Genomic DNA, 14710 nt, shown 5'->3' on the forward strand with positions numbered 1-14710 from the left:
GTAGGTATTCAACTATAGTCGAATGGAATATTTCGACAGGATCCACTGCTGGTGCTTCCTCTGCAGTAGGCAGTGGCAGGCGTGATAGCCCATCAGCATTTCCATGCTGTTTCGTGCCCTTATAGTCAATCTCATAGTGGTGCGCCCCTAGAAAATGTGACCATCTTTGTAGTCATTGCGCAGTCATCACCGGAACGCCCTTCTTCGGATTAAAAATGGAAACAAGAGGCTGGTGATCAGTCAGCAAGGTAAATTTCTGCCCGTGCAGATAGTGATTGAACTTTTTCACTCCCCACACTAGGCTGAGGGCCTCCCTGTCAATCTGGGCGTAGTTACGCTCGGCTGAGGTTAGTGATCGTGACGCAACGGCTATTGGCCTCTCTGAGCCGTCCGAGAATTTGTGCGACAGCACCGCTCCAATGCCGTAGGGTGACGCATCACATGCCAACCGAATTGGTAATGCTGGGTTGTAATGGGCCAATACCTCTTTCAATGTGATTAGTGTTTTGCTCTTCTGGAAAGCTCATCTACATTCGTCACTCCACTTTCATGGCACCCCAGTTTGCAGTAGGGTGTTCAGTGGGTGTGGTATTGTAGACAAATTTGGCAAGAACTTATGGTAGTAGATTATCAGGCCGAGGAACGACCTCAGTTGTGACACATTTTCCGGTGCTGGAGCCTTGACTACTGCCTCAATCTTCTCTGGGGACTTATGTAACCCCTCTTTATCGATAACATGGCCACAATATTAGATCAGTTTTCTAAAAAAAACTCGCATTTGGGGCGGTTAGCTTGGAGCCCATATTCCTGCAATCTAGTGAGCACCTGCTCCAGGTTGTCAAGGTGATCACTGTCATTTTAGCCCGTGACCAGGATGTCATCCAAATATCACTAGGTCCCTGGGATCCCTTGCAGGACTTGTTCCATTGCCCTCTGCCAAATAGCCGGAGCTGATGCTACCCCGAATACCAGCCGGTTGTATTGGTAGAGACCTTTATGGGTGTTGATTGTGAGGTATTTTTTTGATGCTTCTTCTACCTCCATTTGCAGATACGCCTGGGCCAGATCAATCTTAGTGAAGCGTTTCCCTCCAGATAGCGAGGCGAAAATATCTTCAATCCGCGGAAGTGGATATTGTACAGTGTGAAGGATCGGGTTCACTGTTACCTTAAAGTCCCCACAGATGCGAACCTTCCTTGGTACCCCAGGCGTGCTGCTCAACGACTTTTTCTTCACAAGGACGATGGGTGTAGCCCACTCGCTCCAGTCTACCTTGGACAGTATACCTGAATGTTCCAGACTCTCCAGCTCTGCTTCGACGGCTGGGCGGTTTGCATAAGGTCTGGCCTTAAAAAATTTTGGGCTTGCATTTTCTTCAATTTTAATTGTCGCTGTCATGCCTTTTAGTGTTCCAAGTCCTTGCTGGAACACTTCTTTCGCGTCAGTTAGGATCTTTGACAGTCAGCCAGGTGTGACGTCGTCATCCTTTTTGTCAGCCACAGTCAGCGCCTGTATGGAATGCCAATCCTGTTGTATTTTCCAGATCCATTCACGTCCCAGTAATGGTGGTCCTCCATCTTGCAATGCATACAGGTCTAGTTTTGGTGTTTCCTTACCGTTATATATAACGGTCACCCTTATTTTTCCTTTGGGGTAGACTTTTTGCCCCGTGTACATCTTCAAAATAATTGTTGTGTCTCTCAAGGGTATGTGTGAGAATAGCCGCTCATAGTCCCGTCGGTTTATGACTATTAGGGCTGATCCTGTGTCCAATTCCATCTTTACCTGGACTCCTGCTATTTGAGAGTGACCCAAATGGTTCGGTGATCCTCCGTTGTGATCACATTATGTAGTTTCAGACAACTCAGTTCCCTGCTTTCGGAGTCGTTATCACTCTTTTGTTCGTCTGAACTATTCTCCGTCATATTATGTACCTTCTTGTACTTTCCTTTGGTAGGTTTCTTATTGCTGGTTTTCTTTCCCGACCTGCAGACTCGTGCTATGTGTCCTACTTTTCCACACTGTCTGCACACTTTGTCTTTGAACCAGCAATCATTCTGGTCGTGTGTTGTTCTGCCGCAGCGATAGCTCTTCTCTGTTCCATATGACATTTCGTTTGTGCCATATTCTTGCCGTCTCTGTTGTATCTCTGCAGCGCTCTGTGCTGCTGCTTCATATGATACCACAATGCTGAAAGCCTTTTCCAGCGTAAGGTCCTTATCAGATAAAAGCCGTTTCTGGGTTCCTTCACTTTGAAGCCCACACACAAACTTGTCCCTTAAGGTATCTGCCAGTCCCGCTCCAAACTGGCAGTGTTTCGATAGTTTGCACAGTTCTGTTAAATAATCAGCATTGCTTTCATCCTTATGCTGGTTCCGTTTGTGAAACTTGAATCATTCTGCTATCAGCAGTGGTGTGGGGTTTAAATGTTCCTGTAGTATCGTTACTATGTCTTCAAAACTTTTTTCCATTGGCTTCGTTGGGGTTACTAGATTTCGTAATAAACCATGCGTTTTTGCCCCCATTAAATTTAACAATACCGACGCTTTCTTGTCATCTGACACCTCATTTGCCTTGCAGTATACCTCTATTCGTTCGACATATGTATTCCAATCTTCGACTTCATTGTCAAATGCGGTGATACTGCCACTCTTCAGCATTTTGGGTGTGGCTTAAAATGGCGTCTCCCAATGGCTTAAAATAGCATGTCCCGCGCTTTCCTTCCTCCCCCGCTGCTGCCAACGCCGCTCCTGGCGGTTCTCGTGGCAATGGCGGCGCTCCCTCTCCCTCTCTCCCTCTCTTCAATGCTGCTCGGCTCCTGAACACCGGCTGCGCCCTGTGCGCTCTGCCCTCTCTCTCTCTCCCCCGTCGATGCTGCTCGGCCCTTTGCTATGCCGCTCGGTCAGGCTCTAGCCCGCCGCTGTCCGGGAAGGGTCTGTGCACTGCCTGTTGCCAGCCCGTTTCGCTGGACCACCTCGACTGGAAAGCCAAGCCTGGCTCTCGATAGCCTCCCCCACAATTCTCGAGTCTCTGCTGGATGACTGGGCGGTTGCCCATGGTCGACGCCCGAGTCTCTGGCCTTGACCTCCAATCCACTGATCTCCAGGAACGAATCCCCGGGAGGTGATGCAGAGTTGCAGGTAGGTTCGAACTTGCCTTGTCGCCAATGTTGTGTCCGTGTATAATAAGACACAGACTGCAGGAGAACGGTACAACAGGTGTTTACTCAACGTGGCTCACACTGGAACTGATCTGTACAGATTACTACTCAGTGCTATATACAGGTGTGGTCACTGCCGGTACTGCAGTATACATGAGCTGTAAAAGATAGTTCCCCCCTTAAACGTATATACATTACAGTCTGGAAGGATATTCTTGTGCCCCAGAGAGCCGTGAACCCAGTCAATCAATGAAGCAGTTGCGACGTGTGCTGGAGCTTGATCCAGATGACTCTGTTGCCATGGTGATGTTAGCTCTAAAACTACAAGAGTTCAATCAAAAGGAGGAAGCTCTCACATTAGTTGAACAAGCATTGCAGAAGTCCCCTGACATTCCATATGTAACTCGTTATGCAGCAAAATTTTTGAGAAGAGGAGATGTGGAAAAAGCTGTGGAGCTGTTGAAGAAAGCATTAGAAATTAGCCCAAACTCTACCTTCTTACACCACCAAATAGGTCTGTGTTACAGAAACAAACTATTTCAACTGATCAACAATCCAGGCAGCAAAAACCTTCGCAATCCTGCTTTTCAACAGAGAGCCGAGTTGATCAAACTATGCAAGTACTATTTTGAAAAGGCATTTGAACAGAAGCCATCATTTGTTTTTGCACAACTGGATTTTGCAGGAATCTGTTCATTAAATGGAGAATATCTCAAAGCAGAGGAGATCTACAGCAATCTACTGCAATTAGAGGATAATCGCCCTGATAATAAGCAGGCAGTATATTTGCAGGCTGGGTTATTTGAATTGTGTCACAAAAGATCTGAATCAAAGGCCATCACACATTTTCTGGAAGGACTTAAAATCCAACATGGTTCAAAAGGTTAGGAATTGTGTCGCGAAAGCTTGAGAAACATTTCAACAAAACAAATTGACAGGAATCCCAGAGACAGCAAGGCCTTTGGTGTATTTGGGTTACTACACCAGCTGGGCAGGGAGAAGTGTGAAGCTATTGAGTGCTTTGAAAAGGCCTTGGATTTTGATCGTGACAATGAAGAATATCTAAGTGCTCTTTGTGAATTACGCCTTTCTATCTAGGTCAACGCTGACTTTCCCAGCTGAAACTACACACAGCGGGGTAGAGTTTCTGCTTCGGGCGCAATCGGTAACTTAGGCGCAAATTATGTTTGAAATTGCACTAGATAGGTTACAGTTGAAGTTTCCGCTAGAATGTATTTGCATAATCACAAACATAAAACCTTCAATGAACCAGTCCAATCGATCAGTGTAATAAAATGTAATCAGTTCCTTTTCTTTCAATTTAAAAATATTCATTGATGTATTTAAGAGTGATGACTTGGTGCAGTTTTATTAATACAGCTGAAAGTGGATTTACCACAAAAAAATAAGCATTTTTAATAGAAGTGTCCAGCATTTCACCGGTGAGAAACCTGATGTAAAATGACTGAAAATGACTTTAAAAAGTTGTACTGAACCATTTATTAGTTTCATTGTTGTCAGTTTGTAAGTAAATTAAAATATTTTATTTGTAATAAAGGAAACTCATTTAAACAGCACCTAAATATCCAGAATTCTCTATTAACCGGCAAAATTCATACTCCAAAAACAACACCTCAATAACCGCTAATGTTACCGAGTCCGAGTCCAAGTCTCCTGCGGTGACCGAGTTAGTCAGTGGGGGTAGTTTTCCAAACTGCCACTACTCGGCTTCTTCGCGCTGTCGGAAGTCTGAACACCTCAATAACAGGAGTCTGACTCTCCCGCGCTGCCGGTAGTCTCTTCCGATCTGCCATTTTTCTGTTTACTGTATAAGTTTTGTTTTACTGTTAAGTAATTTAAGAGTTATGGATTACCCTCAACTGGCAGCACTGTACTTAATCAAGCATCTTCCACTGTCCATTTAACACAACATGTGAGTACCCAATTACTGTATACTGCACATTTCTTGATTTTTTAAATTTTTGTTTGTTAAAAATAGCTTCGGTAGATAACCCTCTCCGTCATCCAGAATTTTTAATGAACCGGCACCATCCCGGTCCCGTCGGTGCCGGATGCCAAAGAGTTTCCTGTACTTTTAAATCATGCCCACTAGTGCCTGGGTGCCTAAGAAAACAAGCTCAATTTGAAAACCCTCCTCAAACAGCCACAAACAGAAGCAATCAGCGGAAACTCACCATCCTCAGGATTCCGATCTGGGGGCGTGGCCAGTTTTGGAGGTGGGGCCGGCTTCGGTGGAATGATTTTTAAACCAGCGTTAAAGATCATGGAAAACTCGAGTTACACTTCACATAAATCATGTCCGAGTTTCCGTGATCTTTTGTGCTGGTTCGGCCGATTTCACCCGGATTGTACGGATAAAACTAACACAAATTAGCGAAAACTCTAACCCAGTATTTGAAAGATGCACTGATGCTCGCTGATCTATGGACAAGTTTGGCAGGATACTCATCTGACTTAACTTGTTTAATATAGACTGTTAGTACTTTCATTCCAAGCAGCCTTTACTTTGTAAACACATAAATATTTGTGAGTACAGTCTCCACCGATTTGCCCGCTATGCGTGATGGCCATTAGCCTGAATAAGATTATTATCTCTCTTTCTCTCTGCAATGAACCACCCGGTTAATAATCAAGCTTTGTAGCTGCTGATACAGATTTTCCAATGAGAAATGTGTACGAAAGGCTGATATTTAGAGATATTTAGTAGGCGAGAATCATAAATGTATAAATTCAAGTGTAGCCATTGACTAACTAATATTATCCATAATTATTCCTGGGTAACTAAAATGCTAAAGCTCGTTCAAAACGTAGCTGCAAAGACAGTCTAAAGTAGTTTTGACTAAGCTTTGATAACAAACAGCCACAGGCTGCGAGTGAAGGTTAAATTGTTAAATGACATATCCTAACACTAAGTAGAAATTAGAGTTCGCTTAACAAAACTGATTGCAAACGATAATTAGTATAAGGACATAAACTGAGAGAGATCATGGGAGTTAAGGTATTTATCTGGTAGATTGAAGTAAGACAGTCTGGATACCGTCAAGCCTAGGGAGACAGTGCTGATATGGGCCCTTGGTAGAGAGAGGCCTTGTACCGCTTGTACCAGGAGAGGCAGAAATGAAAGAGATAAAGTGAATTCCAATGGGGTGAAACACGACAAACAAGATAACAAGACAGCAGGATAGGGTTGTGCAAAAGTACTGTAAAAGGGAGTGGCCAAGATGCTAGCCTTAGTCTGAGTGACAGTGGTATTTTGACCATTAGAACCAATTAAAGAAGGTGATTTTGTTAAAGACCATATATGGACACTGGCCAAACCAACTTATGATAAGAAATGGGTTAAAACCTTGATACTTGAAAAAAAACTTCACACAGACTTACTGCGAGATCAAAGGAACAGACTTAAGATGACGTCATCTATGTCCGAGAGGTTCCCGAGACCAAGGGCTGTGAACTACTCGTCAAAACTATCGCCTATTGTTAAGTATATTACATTGTAAGCTTAATAATTCTTGACCTATTGCTCAAATATGCTGGCTGCTGCCTATTGGTGTCTTGTCCAAGAACTCTGAGAGATCATTAAATCTTACAAATGTTAATTTGCTGTACTATCAGAGACTAGTGTTAAAATAACCAATAAAAAGAAACTGTAGCTATGATTTTATTTGTGTCATTGATCTGTGCTAATGCTGACAGTGTCGCTCATAGTCCATAATTAGAGTTGGTGAACTGTACCAGTTATGTATGGAACATTGGGGGAGAAATTTGGTATCACCCCGTTTGGGGCGCTATTATCGGCCGGGCGCAAAGTTTAGCGCTCGTCGCTAATTATCGCTTCCGACTGCAAAATTGGCCCTGGAGGTGATTTGAGAGATAAATCAGACGCTACACACCTCTCTTAAGGTGCTAACGTCGAGAAGTGAAGCTCTACCTCAGAGCGCTGGCGAAGCTCAGGTGATGTCAGTTAGCAATGGAACACAGACAGACTGGCGCCGGCCAGTTCTTAAAGGCAAGGGTCCATGTTGCTGGCCAGCCACACTCTGCTCATTGCAGCCTTGAATCTTGGCCTGGAGAGACCTCTAAAGCAATTGTGCTGGAACCACTAATGGATAGGCCCAGGGAACGAGCTCAGCGCTTCAGCAACCAGGCCTTGTTGGCTCTGGTTGGCGCTGTGGAGCGGCGATGGGCACTGCTCTACCCACAGAGTGGCAGGAGGCCATTGCCAAGTGAATACAGAAGAGTCTGGAAGGAGGTGGCTCAGCACGTCTCCTCGAGGAACCTGGTGCCGAGGACCCACACCCAAAGTCGTAAGAAGTTCAACGACCTAACTCGGGTGAGTGGCTGCTTTTCAATACCTCTACATCCCTCCATCTCAACTTCACTCCGTGCCCAGAGGGTTTAAAAACCTCAAATTCCCAGCACTCATCCAAGACCTATGGCCATCTCATAAAACACACACGCACATTCCAAACCTTGCATACATTAAGGGCTATTCAACTATAGGAGGCACATCAGGCAAGCACATGGCTGCATACATTAAGGGCTATTCAACTATGTGCGGGCACATCAGGCAATCACATGGCTGCATACATTAAGGGCTATTCAACTATGGGAGCCACATCAGGGATGCAAACTGCTGCATACATTAAGGGCTATTCAACTATGGGAGGCACATCAGGTAAGCACATGGCTGCATATTCACTCAGACGCCATCCTTTTTCTTGCAGGCCAAGCTCTCTCATAACTGGTGGCAGCAGCAATGCATGGGAGGAGGACCGGCTGACCTACACACCCTCATCAATTTGGAGGTGCACGTGCACAGGATCATTGCCAGCCAGGTCATAGGTGCCATGGCCGCTGGAGAGGTCGAGCTAAAGCCACTCTTGTACCTCCCTACTTTCAGAAAGTGAACCACCAGCTGACCAGCCTGTCTCTCAAACTACCAGTGGCAGCAACGCCCCAGGCGAGGAGGAAGAGGAAGCCGGAGCCTCACCATCTGCGCCTCGCGAGGGAGCCCATTCCGAAACTGGAACCACGCCTTCCCTGCAGAGGAGCAGGGGCATAGGGTCTGATGAGGGTAAAGCTCCTGGACCAAGCGGGCTGCAGCAACACCATGGGGGTAGGGAAGCTCGGGGGCCAGCTCCCCGGAGGTTGAGGAGGCAAGCGAGTCCTGCTGCACAGGACTCAGATGAGGACCGCGCCATAGCGGCCATGAATAGCCAGGCCTTGAGCATGCACACTGAGCTCATGGGTGCAATGGCAAGGGTGCCCGAAAGCATGGGTGGACTGGCTAGGAGTGTGGAGCTGTCCACTGCAGCACAGGCCGACACAACGCAATGGCTTAGTGCTGCAATTCAATCATTGGCTGGTGCCATCCAGTCTCAGACTGCCCTCATGCAGTCTCAGATTGATGTCACACAAGCACTGACTGCTGCCATCCTCGCTGGGTCGGCCACATTGCCCCAGGGCTCTAGTGGTGCCGCAGCAGGCCAGCAATCTGTGCTCGAGCAAATTGCTCTGGATGCTGAAGTACTGCCCAGTGGGAGTGCCAGTGTGGCAGTCGAGCAGGAAGGTGCTGTCCTCTCTCAGGATGACAGCATTCCTGCTCCCACCACTGCCACGTCCCCATTGCACTTGCCATGGCCTGCAACACAGCCAACCCAGACTGTTGCCGTCCATGCAGAGTTGGTGTTGTCTGCAGCCGGGCCCTCCAGGCCCAGGGCTGGTTGAGGGCATCCTTCAAGGGCATCTGCAGTCTCTGGAACTGACATTCAGCAGTTTTCCACCAGCCTTGCTGCAGCCACTGGGGCCCCATTACGGAGGATCAGTAGGGTGGGAAGGGGGGAGGTGCACAGGGGATGGAGATCACCCTCGAAGGGCAAACAGTAGGAGGCCTAAAGAAATGGTGAGAATGTTTATGGTAAAGGTCGAGGTTCGTGTGATTACATTTGTTTACTGTTTTGCCGTTTTTCTCCATCTTGTGAGAGTGAGTTCTGTTAGTTCATGATTTGTTGTGTTGGTTCTAATTGTTTGTCCTAAATAAATGACACACACACAGTTTGTTAAATAAAAAAGTTTTTGTATTCAAAATTTACATTTTTGGTCTTTGGAATCATTCCAGCTTTGGCCAGCAGGTTGCTTTCCATGATGTTGTTCTTCATGCCAGAAGCCATCTTCTGAGTAGGGGCCTAGAAGCGGCTTCTTATCAGCCATTCATGGACGGCCCTTGCACTGACAACATTGTGCGCCTCCCTCCCACATTGGTGCTGCTTCTGATCCTCATCCTCATCCTCCTCCTCATCCTCCTCCCCCTCCTCCTCATCCTCCTCCTCCTCTTCCTCCTCCTCATCCTCCTCAGGTGGTGCACCAATCCCTGGTGGCATTGGCTGGGTCCTCAGGATTGCCAGGTTGTGAAGCATGCAGCACACAACTATGAACAGCGAGACTCGCTCAGGAGAGTACTGCAGGGCTCCTCCTGAGTGGTCCAGACAGCAGAACCATTGCTTCAGCATGCCGATCGTCTGCTCAGTTATGTTTCTCGTGGCGATATGGCTCTCATTATACCACAGCTTGGCAGGGGTTTTGGGGTTACGGAGTGGTGTCATCAGCCAGGCGCAGAGTGGATAACCCTTGTCCCTGACGAGCCATCCACTTGGGTGATGCAGTGCCTTGAAAACGTGTGGCACACCAATCTGGTGCAGGATGAAAGCATCATGGCTGCTGCCAGGATAGCGGGAATTGATGGCGAATATGAGCTGTGTGTGGTCACAGACCAACTGTACATTTAAGGAGTGGTAGCCCTTGCGGTTTTGGAATACCTCTGCATTTTCATGCGGTGCCCGCAATGCCACATGCATGCAGTCAATGGCGCCCTGCACCATGAAAAAGCCTGCTATCCTAGCAAAGACACATGTGCATTCATGCTATTTGTCCTGGGTCATGGGGAAAGAGATGTACTGGTGTCTCCTTTTATACAGGGCATTTGTCACCACCCGGATACAACAATGGACAGCTAACTGGGAGATATTGGCATTGTCCCCAGTAGCTGCTTGAAAGGAGCCGCTGGCATAAAAATTCAGAGCCAATGTCACCTTCACTGCCACTGACAGAGTCATCCTGGTCCTGAGTTGAGGCTGCAGATCTGGTTGCAGCAGGTGGCGGAGATCGGTGACCACCTACATGCTGAAGCGCAGCCTGCACAAGTACTGCTCCTCAGACAAATGAAGGTATGAGAACTGCTCCCTGAATACCCTGGGAGAGTAAGGTCTCCTGTGTAGAGACCCGTTGGCCCTCCTCCCTCAGGCCATGTTTGCCACTCTCTCTCTGTGTCTCTGTTGCCTCCGATTCTGCAGGTGCAGGACGACGCCCCGATTCAGTGCAGCCCCCATAGTCTCTTCTAAATCACTGGAATGAAGGTCAAATCAAAATGAACCTACAAAGTGCTGCTCAGCACCCAAAACTCCTTCACACAGCGTTGAATCTCTCCAGAAGCCTCTCTCTCTCTCAGAATGCGTGGTGCAAAAACTTCACCGACAAGAAAAGGCAGGAAGCGTCCGCCTTTAAATAGCGCTCCCCCAGCCCCTTCCCAACTGCAAAACGTTCCGTCTACCTGTTGTTGCTAGTGGCAGGTGGAAAGGCAGGGGGTACAACTCAATATCCGGTCCAGGGCGCTACCGGGGCGTTGCATGCTCGACTGATGTCAAGATCTGTGGGTGGAGGAGATTGTGGCGGTAGTGTTTAGCGCCGCCACAAAATGTCTGGTCAATTTCGCGAGCAGCGCTAACATTGCTGCGCTTGGGTGCTACCTTCCTAGCGCCCCATTAGCGCACCCTGGATGCGCTAATGGGAGGCGCTAAGCAACCACATTTTTTCCCCATTCAGTCCAGCCTTTAACACAGGCAGCAAACTTAACAGCTGTTGATTGTGAAGTGAAACAAGGCCCTTGCACTGGTCGCTGTAGCCATAGTGATATTAGAGAAAGTTTAGGAAGGAATGGTTGGGAAGGTCCAGAGGATTCAGACAATGGAAGAACCTAACATTGGGAGAGGCTGCAGAGGCCTCACACCACCCTTAGACCTATTGGAAAAACAGCACCTGGAAGGGTCCAGCCTTTCTGTGGAGGTATTGCCTTGGGTATGTGCAATGCTGGAAATTGCTTTTAAGGTAGTTGAGGTGCTACACAGACACCTGGGGGGTTAAATTGGAAAGCCCCGAAGACGGGCGCAGGGATCGCGAAGTGCGATTAACCCACGCCCGTTGATTGCAAGCCAACTTCGTGCTGCCTGCTCATTTGAATGATCTCTGCGTCCAACCAGCGCTAACTGCGCTGTTCATTGGCTGGGCGCATCAGCAGGGGGCAATAGAGTGAGCACCACTTAAAGTTAGCCTGCACTGCTTTAAGCTAACCTGCACCTCTTAAAGCGGTGAGGCATTGTGGCTGGAGCAGGTGCTGGGAGCTGTGGTTAAAGTGAATCTGCCCTGGGAAAGAGTGAGAAGTGGCCAAGGTCAGTGAATGCATCTTCAAATGCCATATCTTAGCAACTGCAACACTAGCCTCACACACTGCTCAATTCACCACACCCCCATCACTCACCTACCAACAATCTCTATCAATCAGGCCGCATACCTAACATTTATAGCTTCATCTCACCCTCACACACTTAACACTGCCGCAATCCTCACACCCACATCTCACACCTTGCACACGCTGCCAGCTATTCAACCAACAGTCACATCAACCAAACAGATTGCACGAGACTCACTGATACACTCCCCTCTCTCTTGCTGGACAAGGTGGTGCACAACCAGAGGCTGCAGGAGCCAACTGGAGGTGGACAGGTATGCCTGCATGTCCTCACACCCATGGAGGAGATGGTGCTAGTCTTTATTGGAATGACCAATGCTGAGGCAGTGGCCAGGGGCTGAAACCATCCAAGATGGTGGCAAACTCAGTTCACACATTTGTGGACACAACCATGATGCAGCACCTGATGGTCAATGTCATAGCTTACATTGCAGCACAAGCAGCAGCCACCCAACGTCTGAGTGCTGCAGCCGAAGGTCAGTCAGCTGAGACTGCTGCCATCGTGGCTGTGGATTACTGTGTGCAAAGGGGCTTGCAGGGGGTTACAGCAGTCGAGCAAGCTGTCCTCCAACAGATGGCTGTGAATGCTGAGGCACCACCCCAGGGGAGTGGCAGTGGCTCCATGGAGCACAAACCTGCTGTCCTCTCTCAGGAAGAAAGCATTCTCCCACCCCTGCCACTCCACCAGTGCCCTAGGTGTTGCCCGTCAGCCAGCCAGCCCAGACTGCTGCCGCCTATACCGAGATGGTACAGTCTGCAGCCGGGCCTTCTATGCCCAGAGCAGCTTGAGGTTGTCCTCCAACGCCAACTGGAGTCTTCCCCACTGAAAGTCAGCAGCCTTTCAGCAGTCATGTTGCAGCAACTGGTAGAACTTCGTAGAAGCACTAGGACAGGAAAAGGCACATAGAAGACCGGCAATTAGGGAATGTACAAGGATGATTAGTTCACGTTTGTATGGAATATGGCATGATTTGATTCATAAATTTGGTTTGGAATGTTTATTTTGTGGTGGCTATTATTTTTGCATTGTGGCCAAGCAGATGCTGTGATGGTCAGTGACAGAGGGAAGGTAAAGTGTGGGACTGTTGGTGGAATTGAGAATTGGGGTTGTGGTTACTGGTCTCGCACTCAGATGAGTTCTTCACGGACAGCCTGGGCAGAAAGTGACTGTCTAGGTGCCTCCTCCCTTCCTCTTCCTCCTTTTCCTCTTCTTTCTCATCCTCCTCCTCCTCCTGCTCCTCAGCTGCTCGCTTATAGCTGGTGGCAGGCGCTGTGCCCTCATGATGATGAGGTTGTGCAGCATGCCGCAGGCCACCATGATTCTTGAGACCCGCTCTGCTGAGTACTGCAGGGCTCCTCCAGAACGGTCCAGGCAGCGGAAGTGTAATTTCAGCATGCTAGCGGTCTGCTCCAGCACATTTCATGTGGCAGCATGGCTTTCGTTGTAAGCATGTTACACACCGGAGTCACCAACGATGTCATCAGTGGATTGCCCTTGGCGCCCAGTAGCCACCCTTTGGTTTGCCATTTGGGCTCAAATGCAGCTGGCACAGCGGACTGCTGCAGAATGAAGGCTTCAGGACTGCTGCCAGGCTACCGGGCGTTAACGTGCATGATTCGCTGCCTGTGGTCCTACACCAGCTGAACGCTGAGGGAGTGGAATCCCTTTTGGTTCTGGTATGGGGCCGAGTTGACATGTGGAGCCCACAAAGCAATGTACGTGCAATCAATGGCACCCTGCACCATGGGGAAGCCTGCAATACTAGCGAAGCCACGTGCCCGCTCTGCCTGCTTGTCTCTGGCAAGAGAGAATGAAATGTAATCAGCTCTCTTTGAATAGAGAACCTCAGTGATCTCCCCTATGCAACAATAGGTGGAAAACTGTGAGATGTTGCAAGTATCTCCAGCTCCAGCCTGGAAGGAGCCAAACACATAAATGTTCATCACCACAGTCACCTTCACATCCAATGGTAATGCGATCCTTGCCCTGCTCTGAGGTTGCAGTTGTGGCTGCAGCAGGTGGCAGGTTTCAGTGAGGACGTATTTACTGAAGCGCAGACGTCTCACACATTGTTTCTCGCTGAGGTTCAGGTAGGAGAATTGCTCCCCGAACACATTGGGTGGATCTTGTCTCCTGCTGAGGGCCCTTCTTCCCCTCCTCCTCCTCCCTCTTCCAGCAGATTGTCCTGCTCTGCGTGGCCTCTGTTCGTTCCCCAAGTTATGCTGCATTCCATGGGGAATGCCTACTAGTACCCATATCTGGGAGCGACTGGTTTGTGCAGAAGCCTTGAAGTCATTCCTTCAGCACCTGCCACACCACTCTCTGTAGACTTTTTCAATTTAAAACAACTCTAGAAAGCATTAAACACTTGTAGAATCGTAGCAACAGTCAAAAGAAATCAACCAGTAAATAACCTGTAAGTAGTTGATGGTCCCTTTAAATAGCACTGGTGGGGACTCCTTCCTGCTGCTGAATGCGTGTTCAGCTGTGCGAGGTTAAGAGAGAGCGTTGGTTGGACCGTGGAGTTCCAAAACGGCAAATCTGGTGTCATTATCTGCCTGCTCTGCATACTTCCGGTGGACGTTCACTGCGTGCGCACTAACGCCTGCACCTATATGGCGTCCGGCGGGATTCACCTCACAAGTGTGCGCGCATGCCACGGATGCCATTTTAAAGCTCTAAGGGCAGTTGTAGTGCCCAACAAATGGGCGCTAACGAGCCCAATTTCTCATCTTAATTGCCTTTCATTTTCCAGCCTTTGAGATGGTGACCTGCACCAGCCCTGTAAGGAACATTCAGACCATCCTCTAACACTGGCAATTCAATTTACAGCTCTTTGTTTGTGGAGTGAAACATGGCACATGTGTCAGGAGGTGGCAGACATCTGCAGCATCCTAGAAGAAGACCTGCTCCCTGCTGGACCTGGTGGCCACACGTCACCAGT

General features: G+C 48.4%; 1 pseudogene; it reads left to right on the forward strand.

Moving 5' to 3' along the window:
- The first annotated feature begins 3343 nt into the window (after nt 1-3343).
- On the forward strand, nt 3344-4818 carry LOC147081801 (interferon-induced protein with tetratricopeptide repeats 5 pseudogene; annotated as a pseudogene).
- Nucleotides 4819-14710: the final 9892 nt, after the last annotated feature.

The sequence above is a fragment of the Somniosus microcephalus genome, unplaced genomic scaffold, assembly GCF_052327205.1.
Source record: "Somniosus microcephalus isolate GS21.2 unplaced genomic scaffold, FLI_Smic_1.0 scaffold354, whole genome shotgun sequence".
NCBI lineage: Eukaryota > Metazoa > Chordata > Chondrichthyes > Squaliformes > Somniosidae > Somniosus > Somniosus microcephalus.